Here is a 17,107-nt window from a genome sequence, read left to right as displayed (position 1 = left end):
GCCCTGACCAGCCCTTGCAGTGACCTACTTGCTATCTATCTGTGGGTTTTCTAAAAACATCCCTCAAACATCATCAAACAACCCATACTCCAATTTCCTACCAGTCCAGCTCACAGCCACACAACACTTGTCCTCTCCAGAGAAAGCGAGTTGCAATCGGTTTGAAAAATCTTACACATTTCTGAGTTGGAAAGTGTAATCCCTCTTTAAGCAAATACTTATTTTCTATTGCTCTAACACACTCTTGGCGACAGCACTTAGATTTGGAAACAAACTCCCGCTGCCACCTGAGAGACACAGTTTGTGTATTTGGTTACAGAAGGCCAACAAATGGAGGGCTTTCAATGCCAGGGGGACCCTTGGAGCAATCAGTGGCTTGTAAAAGAGCGTTTCTGTCTGGTGCTCAGTGGTTTGGGGGCTTTTACACGTTTGTAAGTGATTTTTGCATTTGTGGTCTTGTGGGACAAATAACAGCGGCTGGAACCAAGCAGCATGACTAAGTATAACACAAACTTCCTTGCAAGCCTCTTCTGGCAGAGCTGAAAATTCACCTCCACCAAGGCAGCTGTTACAGCAAGCACTCGGGCAGCTCTGAAATGGAGGCCAGGCACAGTCTCAGCTGCAAGAGCTCTGCTCTGAGGATAAATAATCTCCTGAGGGATTAAAACAGATTGCTAACTGCAGAAAGGCTCCGGAGGCAGTTTTGGGGACAAGCAGCCAGGGCAGCTGCCCAGAGCCGTGGTCTATGGGACAACACTGCGAAGCCACGCTAAGAGCCAGGCACTGGGGAGGGGGAGCTGCACTAACTGCAGCTCGGCAGTGCTGCAGCCCACAGGAAATTCCACCTAATCAAGCCCCATTCCCATTCCCATTCCTCTTCTAATGGAGATTTCCTGCTCATGGGCAGGACAAATTCCCCACCTTTGCTAAATCGTGGCCACAATTTAGTTGGGAGGCTGATGCTTGCACTTCCTTACTTCACTCCTTTGTGCAGCCTACACAGCTCAGCCCTAGAGCAGCCCATTAGAGCATTTGCTCTGACATCCAGTATATCACCACCTGCTAAAAATCACCCATAGGCTTGTGTGGAAGCCAAAGCTTCTGTGTGGGAAAGCTCCTCTGCAAGAGCAGCCCCGAGCCTTACAGCTCCCATTCACATTGCTGACGTTTGGCAGGCTGGAAAGTGATTCACGAAGTTAGTTGTAGAGAGAGAAGTTTGCTGAAGTGGTTTCTGATCTCGCTCCTTCGAAGATATGTGACAACAATACTGAACAAACAGCTGAACAAATGTCTTAAGTACTGTCCCACAAGGCCCTAGAGCTGCAGACGCACCGCATGGTGAGCTCTGGAGCCCACATTTCCAAAGGGATGGCTTCTGAGCAGTGCAGAAATCTGTAGGAACATCCCTGCCCCGTGCAGTGAGTGACAAGCAAGAGAAGAAAGAAAGGCAAAGAATGAAAAAGTGTTGCTCTGCAGCTGCCAGTCCTTTGGGGGTTGCAAGAGACCGGAGCAAGTGTTTCAAGTGCAAACAGTGCGAGGAGATACACACCCTGAGCAGCTGAAGTGTGGCCCTGTGGGGCAGCGTGCTCCCTCTTATACCTCTGTAGAGTACTCGTGGCCGTGTTCAGACACGCTGTCTGTGCCCAGCCATCACAGCCTTTACAAGCCAGAGAGCAGGTACAGGGCAGGAGCACGGCTTCCTGCAAGCAGAAGGGCACGGTACGCCAGCCCAGCGCTCGTTTCACCTCCTGAGCAGTGCTTTGGGCTTGGAGTGTGTGCTGGTGCTGAACTTCTCAACGTGTTGGGAACTGTGTAGTTCAGTCAGCCCCAGCCAGAGGACCTGACCCCAAAAGGCTCTCCAGGTACTGAAGAAGTGAGCGAAGTTCATGATGGAAAGAGGTACCGAGGTATTGATTTTCAGAGGGAAAAGTATTTCCAATTCTCCAGCCTCATCCTGCTGACATACAAGAAGCTGTATTAATTTGCAGTAAAATTAAGAAAAGAATGAGGTGCCTTTTGTATGGGAAAGCCTGTAACTACAATAGATACTGACCATGAATATAAATGGGAACTTATAGAAAAAAATAATAATCAGGCCAGGCAAATTAGCCAGTGCTAAAAGCCTAGATATAGCCTACACATGCCAAATGTTACTCTGGAGAAATCTTGTAATTGCTTTAAGGATAGGCTTAAGATACTGTAAGTAAAAGCCATTCAATAAGGAAGCAGAGAGCATAGCAGGCAGCTACCGGGAATGTCATCACGTAGAAAATGCTTCTTTCCATCTCCATCTAGTGGGTCAAACGAGCTATTGCTTTCTCCTGAGATGCTTTTATGGCATCACACGCAGAGAATTACCCTTGTTACATAACAAGCCTTTCAGTCCCTTAATTCTTTCCCCATGGCTTTCCTCTGTTCCTCTAGCTGCATCTCTCCCCGTGTCTCTCTCTTCATCACAAAAGAGTGATTCCCCAAGTTTCTCCATTTTGCCTAATGGTATTCATTGCATATTAGGGCCATTTCACAGTGAGATTTACAGCAATGTCACGAATAGAGAAAATTGTTGTAAAATAATGATGGACAACATTATAAAATAGCAATAAAATCAGCAATAATGCACAGCTGTGTATTTATGTCTGCCACCTGTTCCTTTTTTTAAGCCACCTCTAATCAGATCAACCAGTTCAGCAAAAGAATGATCTGATAATGCTTCACATGAAAGCAAAGGTCCAAATTTCAGCCAGCTATCCCATTGTACACAGACACAAAGACGGGGGGGGGTATCCTCCGTGCACACATGTACACATGCATCAGGCACAGGAACAGAGGAGATGTTCAGAGTGGTCAACAGCAGGGCAGTCATCAAATAACCATCTCTACACACAACACATGCACAAAAATATGCATCCACCCAGAGACACGTACTATAAATACACATCTGACCATGTGTTAGAGGCAACGACATCCATCTGCTTAGGTGTTCACAGGGTCCTAATCCCCTGTTTCCAGACTGATCTGGAGGTCCCATGTGGAACAAGAAGTCCTTGGCCATGGCCTGCAGAAAGCTGGCTGGCCACTGGGCCGATTCCTCTACATAAGAAGAAAAGAGGAAGATGTCAGCTAGAGAGCCAAGTCATGAATCGTAGGTTGGTGACAGGGGAATCTTAGGAAAAATTAAAAATAAGAGAGACGTGGGGCCAGAGAGGTGCAGGAAAGGCAAAAGAGAAGATGAGGAAAATCAGCAATGCATTTCAGAAATATTCAGTGAACTAAACAGAGGTTGAAATATGAGAAATACAGTTTCTTCATCACATTTCCTCATGAAGCACTGCTGTAAAATAGAAACACCTGTGATGCCCCTGCTCTCCACCAAAAGTGACCTCTCACTTTCCTTCTGCTGCACCCAGGGTGTCCAGAGCCCTTAGCATTGCTTGTGAGGCCCCTGGGGAACAAACGCTGTGGCCGTGCTGCAGGCAGAGCCCACCGCAACTGAACCAGTAACCTTCCCTGCCACACAGTCCCTTAGCTCCTCTGGTCACCCTCTTGGTTCAGAAGTGAATAATTCGGCAGGTGCTACTTTTCTAAGGCAAAAATCAGCGGATTTGGAAGTGTGCTTTATGTATACGAACATTTACCTGCAAGTGCAATGTTAATTAGCAAAGGTCAGAACCACTTACAAGCATTTCAGAGAACAGAATTGACTTTGGAAGTAAGGTATAGATGTTTTTCTGTACACCCACACATGATCTCTCTCTCTATTATATATATATATATATATATGTATGTATATATGTACACATATATACACAACTGCCTCAGGTCAGAAATAAAACCATGGATTGATACCTTCCAGATCCGGTCTTTAATACGTTCTGTTGTTATTTTTATTGGCAAGGACAAACAGACATTTTTGGTTGGAAGCAGAGGTTTCCACATGCCTGGCTCTCAGTGCACAGCACCAGCCATCCAGCTCACCATGTGCGACTCCTCTGGTTTACTCCTGTGCAAGCTGGGCATGTACTGATAGATGTAGGCACTTTCCTGTGGCTCTATGTCTTTTTATCAGGCAAAATTCCCCCTAACTCATTCAGTATCTTATCATCTCTCCAGCCTGGGGAGCCCATGACTCACATGTGAGCCAGAGCTCCCTTCTCTCCCTCAACTCCTCGCTGAATTCAACTGGAAGGCCAGGAGAGAAAGATCGTGGGAAAACAAATTAATGTTAGCGAGGAGGAAAGAGGTAAGTCTGCCTTCACATCAACGAGGGCTTCAGCACTTCTCCACCCCTGGGTGTCAACAAGTGGCCACAGGGGGCTCGGCACAGCAGCCCTCATGTCAGATGATAAAGGCTGAAGAATAAGTAAATGGTGAAGCTGAAAAAGGACAGTTTTATCCTTTAGTCTAACTTCCAACACAGACCATCCGTGATGGGCTGCACTTAGTATTTCAGCTCCAAATAGGCCGTCTGGTTAGTGCCAGGGTGGTTTGCCAAGCCCATCCTTCCCCCTGGGCAAGGGAGAGTGGACTGAGACCAGCCACTGCTCGCAGGGAGCGGATTTCATATGGTTTGCAACTTGCTTTCCACCTCTGGCAAGCATTTCTACATCCAACACTCCGAAATAATTGCTGTGGGATCTGTGAACAGCCTGGTGCATTTAGATATCCCAATTTGCTTTATGGATCATTTTGTGATGAACAAGGGCAGAACGGCTGCCTTGGGTAACATCCAACCAACAGTGATAAAAAGCAGCCCTGTGCGCCGTACCACCTAGCAGGAACGTGTGAAAGGGGCTGTCAAAAAACATTTGGGTAAACTATCAATAACCGCTCTTGTGCAAACCACAAAACTCTCTGGAACGGAAGGCGCATGGGCTGAATTTTAAATGTCCTACCCTGCTGCAGTCAGAGCCACCACAGACAGTTATTGGTCACACTCGAGGCACTTTTGTTCGGATGCTGCAGCTCTGCCTACAAACAGAACTGCTTGGTTAACACATGTTGTTAGCAGCCACCTCTGAATTAGGAGGGAGTTTTTGCTGCACAGATACCCAAGGGGTAAGACGTTAGAAGAAACTGCAAATGAGAGCAAGTGTAGAGCTGGTGAAAAGTTTCCGCTGAAAAGCAGCTTTAAGCGAGCGATGTTTCGCACAAAAAGGGCCTGCTGTCAGTGAAAGGATCCTCAGCAGGATGCAGTGAGCAGGTCTCATGCTCGCTCCCTTTTCCACCTGCCCAGATTCCCAACCCCAGCCCCAACCTCCAGGATCCAGCCGAGCTGGGTGACCGCAGCATGACGCAGTGCAACAGGAAAACAGGGCCCAGCAGGGGAGGGCACGGGAGCACGTGGTGCCTGAATTACAGCTCTTCTGAAGTTCAGTTCGAACCATTTAAGTACCCCATGTTTATTCCTCTTAAGTATTAGATATATTTTCATTGTTGTTAGAGAACTCTGAATTGTTGGAGTTGTTTTCAACTCCAAGTTGAAAAAAACTCAACCTCTTCTAGCCAAGAGGCACAGCACAACTCCACCTTAGCTGAAGGAACGGTAACGATATTATAACACAGCAAAACACCATACAAAAGATCTGCTTGGAGCCATATTAGCCCTGAATTTACTCATCACTGAGTCACACAGGGAGCAAGTGAGGTGTGTGTTAGGCTCCAGGACCATTAGCAAACCCTTTCCTTTCTCTGCTCCTCAATTCACCCACCCCTGCCCTGGGCATAATGAAGTTTTCTCTAACTCCCAAGCTTCAAGGCTAAATGCATTAATAACTGTAAAACACTCTTCCCTCGGTAGCTAGATGAAAAGAATATAAAAATTAAAACAATGTATACAAGATTATCATAATGGGGATGATATGAAAGCCCTTGTGGAAGTGCTTGAAGGCCATTGGATAAAGTCGTTCAGTGATGACCCTAAAGCTGTAATGAGCTTCTCATCTTGTACAGCTTCTCCGACTAATATAATATGGTGGTGAAAAAAAGGAATATCAGCCTTTTGTGAAACGAAGCCTGAAGGCAAATCTTTCCTTAGCACAAGTTCTGCAGGTCAAAATAGGATCAAGAATCTTCATCACTAGCAAGCAAATAATTACCCCAAAGGTGAAAGACAAGTAACTGAGGACCCATCCAAATTACACGCAGCCAGCCAGCACAAAGCAAAAAGATTTCTAATGTGGTGATCTTTCTCATGGTTATTTGTCACAAGTATTCCTTTATCTGACGGTTTCTGAGGAAAAGAGAAGGATCAATTCTGGCAAAGAAATCTCTACCCTGCAGTTGAATTTTCAAAGCTGTGACAGATCATATGGACATTGTATAGAAATGAAAAGAAGGTCAGGCAACACAGGCAGCCTGGCAGTTAGTGTTGCATTTGAGATGCATGAAGGATCAAGCAATGATAAGCTTGATACCATGCTGAAGTTAACAGGATAGTACACAAAGCAATAACGAAGCATGTACCTCAAAAGCACGACCCCACTCCTGTCCACAAAGGCACAAAAATTAAAACTGAAGCTTGCAGGGAAGCCTGTGAGGAGCGTGGGTGTGCAAGAAGAGCGGGATGCAGAAATTCAAAGCCATCGTTTTCAAATATTAAAACATCAACATTCAAAAAGTGGTGGGAGAAATGAATCAACCCACTTCACTGCTTCTAACAAGTGCTTTCTCAATGCAAAAACCCTTGAATTTTGTTTATTTTTGAATTTAAAATTCTTACAGACATCTTCAAACTTTCAGCCAGCTCTATCCTGCACAAAGTCAGACCACCAGGGTGTTGGGCAGTTCAAGGCACCCTACAAAACCAGAGAAATTTATTCCACAGAGCCCTTAGTGTTTAAATACCACTCCTTAGGCAGATGGCAAGTGATCCGACCAATTTCAGCCACCCAAACTATACAAATCCTGCTCTTAGGAGCTACCTCTCATGCACATTAAATCACAGGTGCCTCGCACAGGGATGGGATGAACAGGGCATCTGAAGATGGCTTAACTGCCCACAAAGCGTATGGTAATAAGGAAACTTCCAGCTGAGTTATGTAGCCTGCTAGCACCAGTGATAAAGTACAGCTTGTGACAACATGCTGCTCTGAGTTAGCAAATCACAGCATTATTGTTATTCTATTTGGCTGCTGCGGAGGGAGGCATTTAAAAGCTTAGGTCAATACCAACCATTTTTAGAAACGCCAGACATCCGCAGTTAAGAGGAGCCTCAGCTGCAGGCTCAGCTCTTCGGAGACAGGCCATGAACGCACTTCTCCAGACGGGCACCCAAAAGCGGAGGCACTCAAACCCAGCAGCTGCAGCTGGAGTAGTTGGCCCCGGTGTTTATTTCTCCCCAGCCCTCCCAATGTTGTTTACCGAGACCAGGAGATGGACTGGCCAAGAATGGGTTAGGAGGCATAAATTTAGCACTCTGGGAGTTTTGTCATTCCGATCATGTCTGCAATGAGCATGACATCATTCCTTATCATGGCAGGCGAGACCCCGAGGGAAGGAAAGAACTAACAGCTCTGACACACGCCAAGGACCTGATTCACCCTTACTTTACACCAGCTTTCTGTGCCACTGCAATTCAGTCAGAAACAGTGTGAATCAGCCCCGTGATTTTTATCAGGGATCTAGCTGGCTGCTTAATACTAAAATAAAATAAAACATGAAGTTCATAGTCGTCATCCTGGCACCATGGAAGAAAACACAGAGCTGCCTTCAGACCAGGTCTGAAAGGGACAGACCTGTCCCTGGTGCGAAATCAGCACACCATGGAGTGCAGCAGGGCCTGGACCTGCCCTAAGGACTGCGGAGGTGACTTAGCTCACTCCGCCTTCCTCCCACTATTTAGTTCCTTCTCCACTTCATTTTTTCCTACCTTGTCCAAAACTACAGATTTTGTCTACCAAGCACATGCCGACTGTAGGAGGGTCACAGCTTTCCTCATGGGAATGGTTCTGCTTCTGCAAAACAAAAAATCAAATAAATTTCGCCTCTGCTAACTTCTTATCACATGTTGGGCTGTCTTCAATGTCCACCCCTATCCTGCAGGGCTAACTATCACTTCCATCCGTATCAGAAGCACAAGAAGTGCCTGCAACCTTCCCGAGGCAGCAAGGGGTGAACCTGACAGATTTCAATGATGCTGACACGTCCTTGTCACCAAGGCTGTGATAGGGACACAGAAGCCCAATGCCAGTAAAACTCCAGCTCATCAAGGTAACTCAGTATAATAACCAGGAAGTAAGGAATGAGGAAAAGAAAATTTAAAAAGGGAAGAGGGAGGGTGATGAGCACCCAGCAAAGAGAGGAAAACATTTATCTGAGAGCTGCTACCAAGAGCTGCTTGGTGCAAGCTGCCACATGCACCAAGGTGCCACTAGTAGCACGGGCTCACTGTTGCTTTTCTCCTAGGGGGAAGTGCAGCTCTGACTCTCAGAAGTCCCTCTCCTCCTTTCCCCTTAATCAGGAACCTTAACCACATGGAGCAAACAATGATCTTGGCCTAATTTGCAATGCTTAGCTAAGATCTGTCTGCATTTAAGTGCTATGTCAGTGTATTTGCTGTAGGTATTAAGACAGTTAGTCATCTCTGCTGCTGAGCCTACAGCAATATTGCTACAACTTCAAAGGCCCTTACTGAGAATAATATCTTTTGGCTAATTAAATCAGGATATAATGTAACAAAGTTTTTTTTTTTTTTTTCTCTTCCTTGAGTTTCTGCTTTCATAACCTAATCAGGCATTTTACTGGGTGAAACATCTCTATTAAGTCTCTCATTTCTCAGCCACATGATACAAAAACAGGATGATAATTGAGGCTGCATAATTGATGTGCGCAATGACAGAATATAGAAAAGGGCTCCATTAGCCAGGTCACATCATTAGCATACATTACGTTCAACAAGATTGCTCTCTTCACCTCCTATTTATTAATGGGTTAATCCAGTCCCATCAGCCTGAATACATCATTGTTTAGGTCCTTTCCTGTACGATACAGCAGCTCGGTGTTACCTTAGGAAAGAACTGCTGCCAAGGGTAATAAAATCCCCTACGTGTCAGCGTTGCAGCGGTGCTGTTTGCAGGAGCACTCAGCTCCTCTGGAAGTCAGGGCTGCAGTAACATCTGCTGCCCTGTTGGCAGCAGAGGTCCGAGCAGAGAGGGAACTCTGCAAGGACACCTGTGAGATGCTGCCAGGCCAGACAACACATGGGCTCCTTCAACGATCCCAGCGTCTAATCCGCCTTTGATTTCCTGCCTTGGTGACCATGTTTCTCAATGAGAAGAGTTCACTTCCTTCCCTGCTGCCACTGACATAGACATCAGCTCCTGTGCCAACAGAAATTCCAAGCTAAAATGATGTTTTGTCCTTATGAGTGCTCTGCCCTCCTCCAGAAGTGTGGATACCTGGTTACCGCATTGGCTGCACTGTATTCACATTAAGAATTTGCTGTGGGACCAAAAACAGCTGTCCGTCATCGCAAAAGCTCTGGAAGAATTCTTTTCTGCTAATGGTAGGGTGAAGTTAAAAGCCTGGTGTCCCAGTGCTCTGGTAAATGCTGGAAGAGAAAGCCACCCCAAACACAAGCCAGGAGAACTTCTAGGTGCTGTCAGGGAGCTCTGATTGTATTGTGACCCTAGGGAAACCGGCCTTGTAAATTTGGTATATAACTAGGTGCCTTAAGTTAACCTGTGTTTTTCACATTCCTCCTTGTACAAAACCCAACGCTGGGTTACAAAATCCCTTGGAACTTCAAACCTCACAATTCAGAGGCAAGTCTTGGCCAACCTGAAATGTTCATTCCTGGATTATCTTCTAACAATAATCTGTGCGTGATCTCCCAAACTGCTCTTATGACTGTACCTTTTCAGGTTATTGTTTTAGCACATGGAGAGCTCAGAGCTCCATTGTGCTATACGGAACACGGGTAGGCAGATAAATGACAGAAGGAGGAAGAGCTATTATTCCCATTTCACATCTAGGTTCAAAAAACCTACATGACTTGTCTAGTCACATAGAAAAATCTATAACAGAAGGAAGTGAAGACATATTTCTGACTGTAGCCATGCTCCCTACCTGTGCTAATTAACCTGCCCCAAGGCAATAATTATCCACTTCCTTTCCTGGCCTATCTTGCTCCCCTCCACCAGAAAGGGAACAGAAGCAGCGAGGCCAATCTGGGATGATGAGAACTTGAAATGGTGAATGGCTTGCGCACGATCCACTTATTGCTCCTTAAGGAAGAAACCAGTCTTTGTAAATTGACTTCTTATTCTGGGAATCTGCAGATCAAGCTATTGCACTGCTTGTGTGAGTGACGTCCCTACAATGCAGAGAGCACCGAGCCCCCGCAGTTAATCAGCACTGCCAGGTGCACTTCTGCCTAGCAGTGCAGCCTGCTTGACTCTGCTACTTGAGCAGAGTAGGTGCACAAACCATTCTCATTTTCATATCTCATTCAGAAAGTGACACAGAAAGACTTCTGCGCTCGAAGCCGGTGATGCATTGATACATTTACTAGCATATCAGCAGCAGCACTGTGGCTGAGACATGAACATAATCTGCTGTGTTGGATCTCTCAGACACGTTAGAGTTATATTAATAAGACAGCAGGTTGTCAGCTCTCCTAGTGAAGTACCAGAGGTTTTTTTTTTTAAACACTTAATAGTAGCAACTCACAGTTTAGAAGCTCTGAAGTAAAATATAGGCTCCTATCTCTTAACTAGCCTTTCATTCATACTCTTTTTTTCAAGATTGGTATGGGAATACAGCACAAAATAATTACTCTGAAGACCTCAAAGCTCTCAAACAGCAAGCAAATGTACCTTTCCACCTACCCAGGATGCTGAATTAAACCATATACAACCCACAAAAATCTTCAAGTCCCATAGTAAAGTAAAAGGAAGTCATTTTAAATGAAGTGGGCACTGCCATTTCAGTTCACATAAATAGGGAAAGGAAGGCCAAACATCCCCGTTGCAGCTGGACCCTCTGCCCCAGCCCTCCACCAGAAAACCGAGATGGTTATTTTGCTACAAAAATATTTTCCCATATTCAGCTAGCATAAGCTATTGCGTATTTGTCTATTTTATATTTCTTTTTAATGTGCATCATTTAAATCATTTTCATTCTGGGTCTGATCAAAAATAGTTCACATCCAAAGCCAAATAAATCCTCACTGAAAGTGCATTTTCCCTGTGAAAACTCACTGATTATGGGACCTGAAGCCGCAATCAGCATGAAATAGCACGGCTTGATTTCACTCTTCAATCTGTGTGCCTCGATTCAGATCCTTGCCCAAGCCAGCTGATGACAAGGGAATCGTCCCAGGGCTACCCAGCACCACCTATGGAGGAATCTCTCCAGCACCGCGTTGACTGAGCACCCCACTGACACCCAAACGAAGGACCCTACTCTGGTTTTAGTCAGGATTTATGCAGCAAATTCTGGTTGATTTTTACAGCAGGTGGCCCAGGGACTGGCTTCAAAAAAAATCAGAATCTAGGGATTTGACCTGTCCTGGAGGGGGCAAATGGGGATGCCAACCACTAGTCAGTACTAAAGCTTTAGGAGGAAATAACCATTAGAGCTGTATGTGGCAGGAAACAAGGGAGGCTGGATCCACAGCTCCATCTGCCTTCTCCCCTCTTCTGAAGGAAGGAAGCAACCAAACCCGTTTATTTTCCCATGTGCACAAGGCCCCGTGTACACACACCCTGGAGGGGGCTATAAGGGGTTGGGGTCTCTTACTCTCACACCGAGTCAGATTTTAGTGCTGAGGAGAGTGGTTTTACTCTCTGATAAGGTCAGCATAGCTTACCCAGAGAGACAGAAAGGAAAGGGCTCTTTTAATTGCATTAATTATGATACATTCTCTTTTGTTTCTGATGACTGTTGCATTTTAGGATCCAGGAATGGTATCACTGAATTTTAATCAGAGATCTGAACAAGCTACTGAAATATGATTAGTTTTTCTATCTGACACTGTGATTACTGCTTAGGAGACATCTGCTGTTGCATAAAATCAAATCTTCCTTTTCTGCCTTCCATTGTGTCAACGCGGGAGCTTTTCTCTTTTTTTGAAGTAGGTGGAGACATCCTCAAGAAGCACCCCAGCCTGGGAGGCTGCTCAGTCTTTGGCACCACGTGCCCTCTGAGACCACGCTGGCACACCTCTCCGACGGATTTTGCCCTTTGCAAGACCTCTAGGCTGACAGATTGCCCACTTTGACAGTGCGGTGGGGAAGAATGCTTGACTGCCGTGCACGCATTTGCATGCGCAGGATGTGGCCCTTCTCTGTGTTGCAGTTGGGGCTGCCAACTCTTCCCGTTCTCGTGGCTCGCTGTTTCTCATTGTCCTTGTGACACCTGGTCACGGGAATCACTTGAACAGCCTGCAGCTGGGTCTCCGCTCCTGCTAGCATGTGCTGCTGAAACGCTCCTTCAAAACAAAATATGTCGCTCTCATCCAGGCGGGTGAAAAGGCCTTTTGCAAGATGACTTCATCAGAGCGCAGACGGTGGCTTTAGGCTACGCGTTTAAAGGCTGATCTAGGGAGGTGCTGATCTTAACGGGGGCTGAGGGCAGCACTCAGTACCTCGCAAAGCCAGCATCCGGAAAATAAAGGTAGCAGCAGAGAGGGAAGAGAGGGAGAGGAAGAAAAGAGAGAAGAAAAAAAAGCAAAAAAAGAAGAAAGAAAGAGAAGATAATATTTTTCACATCTGACCTCAAAGCTGCTGGGACTGCTGTGAGGCATTTTTCCCACCCAGGTTGGTCTGTTCTAAAAGGCTGTGGGCATCAAAGAGAAAACATTATAAAATATCCATCTTCCACTCGCCTGCATTTTGCCTGTAATAGGTCTCCCACTTACACTGTTATTTTTTCCCCCCTCATCTCACCACAGAACAGAGGACGGCTGCTCACAAGGCTCATTAATATGCATAAAGTGCAGTATAATTAGTTGCCACAGGTAACCCTTCTATAACTGTGTGAATTGAGCTAATGTGCAAATATATGAAGCACTGCAAGCAGGACGGTGTAAGTAAAAGTCCCCCATTTCATAAAAGGAAATATTTGAATAATATGCAAATGCACTGGATGTTATTAACAGGATGTCAAGGTTTGACAGTCCATGTTATTGTGGAAATAAATGAGTTTTGACACAAATAACTTAGATATGCATTGATTTTTTGAGCAAACGTTGTAATGAGATGTTATGTATTGTAGTGCAGGTTTATACAGATTTTGATGACTATTAGGGGGAAACATAACAGTGGATCAATTATTAATGTATTCATTAATATGCTCCAATGTGTAACAATAATTATTTTCTTTCCTTTCTCCCACCCCCCTTCGAAATGCAGTTCCTCTTGCATATTTAATATACCTGCTTGAAAGTATACAGAGCAGTCAATATAGGATTCAAATCAAAGATGTCGGGAAAGATGAAATATCCAAAAATAAAAAGGACTGCACCTAATAACCACTGACAAATACTACACAAATGCTCCTTACACTCTGAATTTCTTCACTCTAACTCCCTGGAGGAGGCATTAGCTTCTGTTCTTTCAAGGAACCCAGCTTCCATGCTGGAGCCCACAGCCAGGTCAACACTTCCTAATGTTGGTCAGTGAGCTTATGTGAATTTCCATTGTGCTGGCACTTGCTCCTGAGAAGCAGAGGAACGATGCATCCGGAAAGCATTCAATGCCTAAGGACAAACATCTGCTGAAATAGCTTGCTGGCCAAGTTCACCAACAGGGGAATCTGCAGTTGATCCATTCCGCTGAACCTGCCAGATGTCCTTGTTTTGTGCCATCCCGTCCTGATTTCTAAAAGGACTGTCAGAGAGTCCCAGTAGGTGTTTTGGAGTCCTGCATGGGCGAACTATCTGAGCCCTCCGCACTGTACTCACTGTCACATTTCTGTGCTTCAAAGGCCAATAGTGTGGGGAAGAGGACATGCAAGCAGTCAGCAGGGGTAGAACAGCAGCAAGAAATTCTGAGCTAATGGAAACTGATAGAGATTTAGCTAGACTCTTTTTATCATTCCTTCAACACCATTTCCATCACCCTGGACTTGCACAGTCATTTGCGCTGGTGCAAAGATGCTGCAGGACCTAGAAGGGCCACAGGAAGGTGCCCCAAAAAGCCAGTAATATTTTAAGGATGAAGATAAACAATTGAGCTTTCATTTCATCAAGATATCAATTTTGCTGTAACAGACTTATCCATACAGTAAATCTTACTGTTTTGTAGGACCTTCTGTAATATTCTCAGGTTAGGACATTCTGGCCCTAAAAGCTTACACCATAACAGAATCAGACGCAGAAGTCAAAGATTATTTCAGGACAAACTCTTTCCCAGTCATTTCATGAAGTGTAACAGAGCACCAATTATTCTGGAAGGTGGCCAATTGAAGAGGAGTAGTCCAATTTGTGAGTATGGTCCTTGGCAACTCTGTCAAGAGAAGGGTATTTGGAAGGGTAGATGAGAGGTTCCTCTCAGCTTAGGCTGAGAAGCACTGTCAAAGGTTTTTTGACTTCTTATGAAAGAAAAATGGGCACAATCCACTTCTTGAATAACCTGAAAATGTACTTTGTGAAATTCCCCAACTTCTCAAGAATACCAGACACACAAAGCTCAGTCCTTCCAGTGATCTTCCTGCCACATAGGATAGAAACTCCTGGCTGCTTGGTATGGTTTGTTAATAGGCACAGGGAAGTATATTCTGGCCTGTCAAGCGTGGAGACAAATTGAAGATGTTCTGTTGACCTTTCTCCATGATAGGTGGGATTCATCTTACTTAACTTTAGCTAAATTTAATGGCCTCAGCCATGGTGATTCATCCTAAATAACTAAATACACCTCCAGATTGTGCTGCTTCTCTCAGCAATAGATAAAGCCTGGATGATTAGTTCAAACTTGATGTCAACTTTCAGACCAGTTTTGTACAGCTGCTGAACTCAGTGACCCAACAACTTCCTGCTACTGTGGGACCTGGGAATTGTGGCAAGTAAATATTAATTTCCATCAACACCACAATTATTTTTAAACAGATGAATTATGATTATTAGTTGATGCCCTAGGACCACAAGTTACAAAAACTTATTACTTCATCGGGAGTTTTACACTTTTTCAGACTGTAGTCTGAGCCAGAAGTTAACTTTAATACCCAAAGTTTTGCCGTGATGCTACATGAGCAGCCACACCACCTATTTAAATGAGACACTCAGCAATAGGGATCACTATGACTAGGTTTAATTGCCTTTTGGCTATGATGTGAACAAGAACATGCTGGAGGCAAGGAGGCAAAAGAGCCACAGCAAATCAACCTAAGAGCGGATACCCCAAGCCCCGTAAGTGGGGAGAAAAAAAAAAAAAATCCAATACCAGATTTAAGATTGTAGCTAGAATCAAAGGTCTAGAAGAACTAAGGAGCACATTTGCTAATTGTGTGCATGTCATAAACAGTGGGCTAGCTAGAGATTCACTGCCTAAACCACTCGTTTCATACAGCCAATTAGCATGCTACCTAACCCATTATCTGGCATTACTGTGGTTATCACAGTGCACAAAGAAGAGGGTCATGTAATTATAACATGATCCAGGTGACCTTTTGTACCACAGGTAATACATCGTGCCTCTCACACTGTCTACCACTGGCCAGTAGGCTTGAGACAACTCTGAACTGTTCAGCTGCAGACAAGATTTCAGAAGTGTTTCCAGCCTTGAAGCATCCAAAATAATAAGTCATTTGAGGTCTCGTGTTTTCAGGAACAGGTACTGATTTTCAGGGGCAGATTAGATGCCTTGAACATTTGCTTCAGAGATAATAACTCTCTGATGGATTTTGCTCACAGACAGTCATCATCGCCAGGTAAGTGAATCTGAAAGCAGCACAAGTGTATAATTGACCGCACACTGGGGTCTGGAGCTGAGCACAGAGATATAACCAAAGAACAGTGAAAAGCTGCAACTGCCAAAAGGAGGAAATATTTTCTTTAGCCCATAAAAAACAGTCCCCTAAAACTGCGGGCTTTAAAACTCAAAGCCAAGTTTTCACACATGACTTCTAAAGCTAACCAGCTCCATACAAACCACTCCCATTCTCTTTGGTATTTCCCAAATTCCAAACGCTCTCAGACATAGGTGAAAATGAAGCTGTCCATTCTTACGAATACTAATATTTTTACAGGCATACCTTTTTGTGCTACAGAACATGTCCTGCGTTTATCATTTGCGTTTATTTATAAAAGTGCTGCCTCCCATCACTAGCTAGCATTACATGTTGCATATTTGTGCAATGCAGCAGAAGAGAATAACTGGGATTCCTGCTAGAAAGCCTAAAGAAATCATTTTGTGTTGGTTATTTCCAAGCCAATAACAATACTGTACAAAAATACAGCATTTTTCCTGCAGCAATCTCATGATGTCTGCAAAAGATCACCTCCCAAGCAAAAGGACTGACAGCTCAGATTTAACCCAGGCAATGCCAATCAGAAGCAGAAAAGACTTTTAAGTGATAGCTCCTACCTCTTGCTTTGCACTTCAAAAAATAAATAAAAATTGAAAATCTCCCAAAAGAAGAAAAAAAAACTTGTCTGCTCTTTATGGGCGTAGAAATTAGAGCAAGGAGGGATGAAGTGAATTGCCAATGATCCTCCAGCTGCAACATGGGGACAGATCAAATTCTTCTGGGCATCTCTAAGCCAAGCAGTGAACATGGTGCAGCATGCTGTAGGGCTCTGGTCCCCACTCATCTAGACAGGGCACCCAGAGAGGATATTTTATAGCTTCCCATTCATGCACCCACATTTCTTTTGTTCAGCAAAAAGCAAAGTACAGGTAGGGACAGAAGACCTGAGGAGTGATATACAGCCCTATTTTGCCCCCAGATGCAGCCTGGAAGCACACCTAAGTCTGACAGCTCGGCTTCCTTCACAGTTCCCCCAGTCTGGCTGGTGCCCCTCAGCTATTTTCCGCGTAGCTCACCAGCCAACACAACAGCCCTCAAGCTGCCTTGGCTGATTTGAAGAGGCATCTGACTCACTGTGTGCTTTACCTGAGGCATCTCTCCTCCTACTTGTCATAGTGAAATGAAAATTTAGGCTGTTTCC

General features: G+C 44.8%; 1 protein-coding gene across 25 annotated transcripts in view; it reads right to left on the bottom strand.

The window, feature by feature from the left end:
* LOC137863007 (protein FAM169B-like) overlaps positions 1-17,107 on the bottom strand; it is a 262,188-nt gene that overhangs the window by 87,217 nt on the left and 157,864 nt on the right. The window contains exon 23 of one of the 25 annotated variants that reach the window (XR_011100643.1): positions 151-1,954. The exons of the other annotated variants lie outside the window; for them this stretch is intronic. The gene's annotated coding sequence lies outside the window, so the exon portion shown is untranslated. Of the gene's footprint in view, positions 1-150; positions 1,955-17,107 lie in introns of those variants that run through there. 25 annotated transcript variants of the gene reach the window in all.

The sequence above is a fragment of the Anas acuta genome, chromosome 12, assembly GCF_963932015.1.
Source record: "Anas acuta chromosome 12, bAnaAcu1.1, whole genome shotgun sequence".
Taxonomy (NCBI): domain Eukaryota; kingdom Metazoa; phylum Chordata; class Aves; order Anseriformes; family Anatidae; genus Anas; species Anas acuta.
This window is presented reverse-complemented; position numbering and strand designations above follow the sequence as displayed.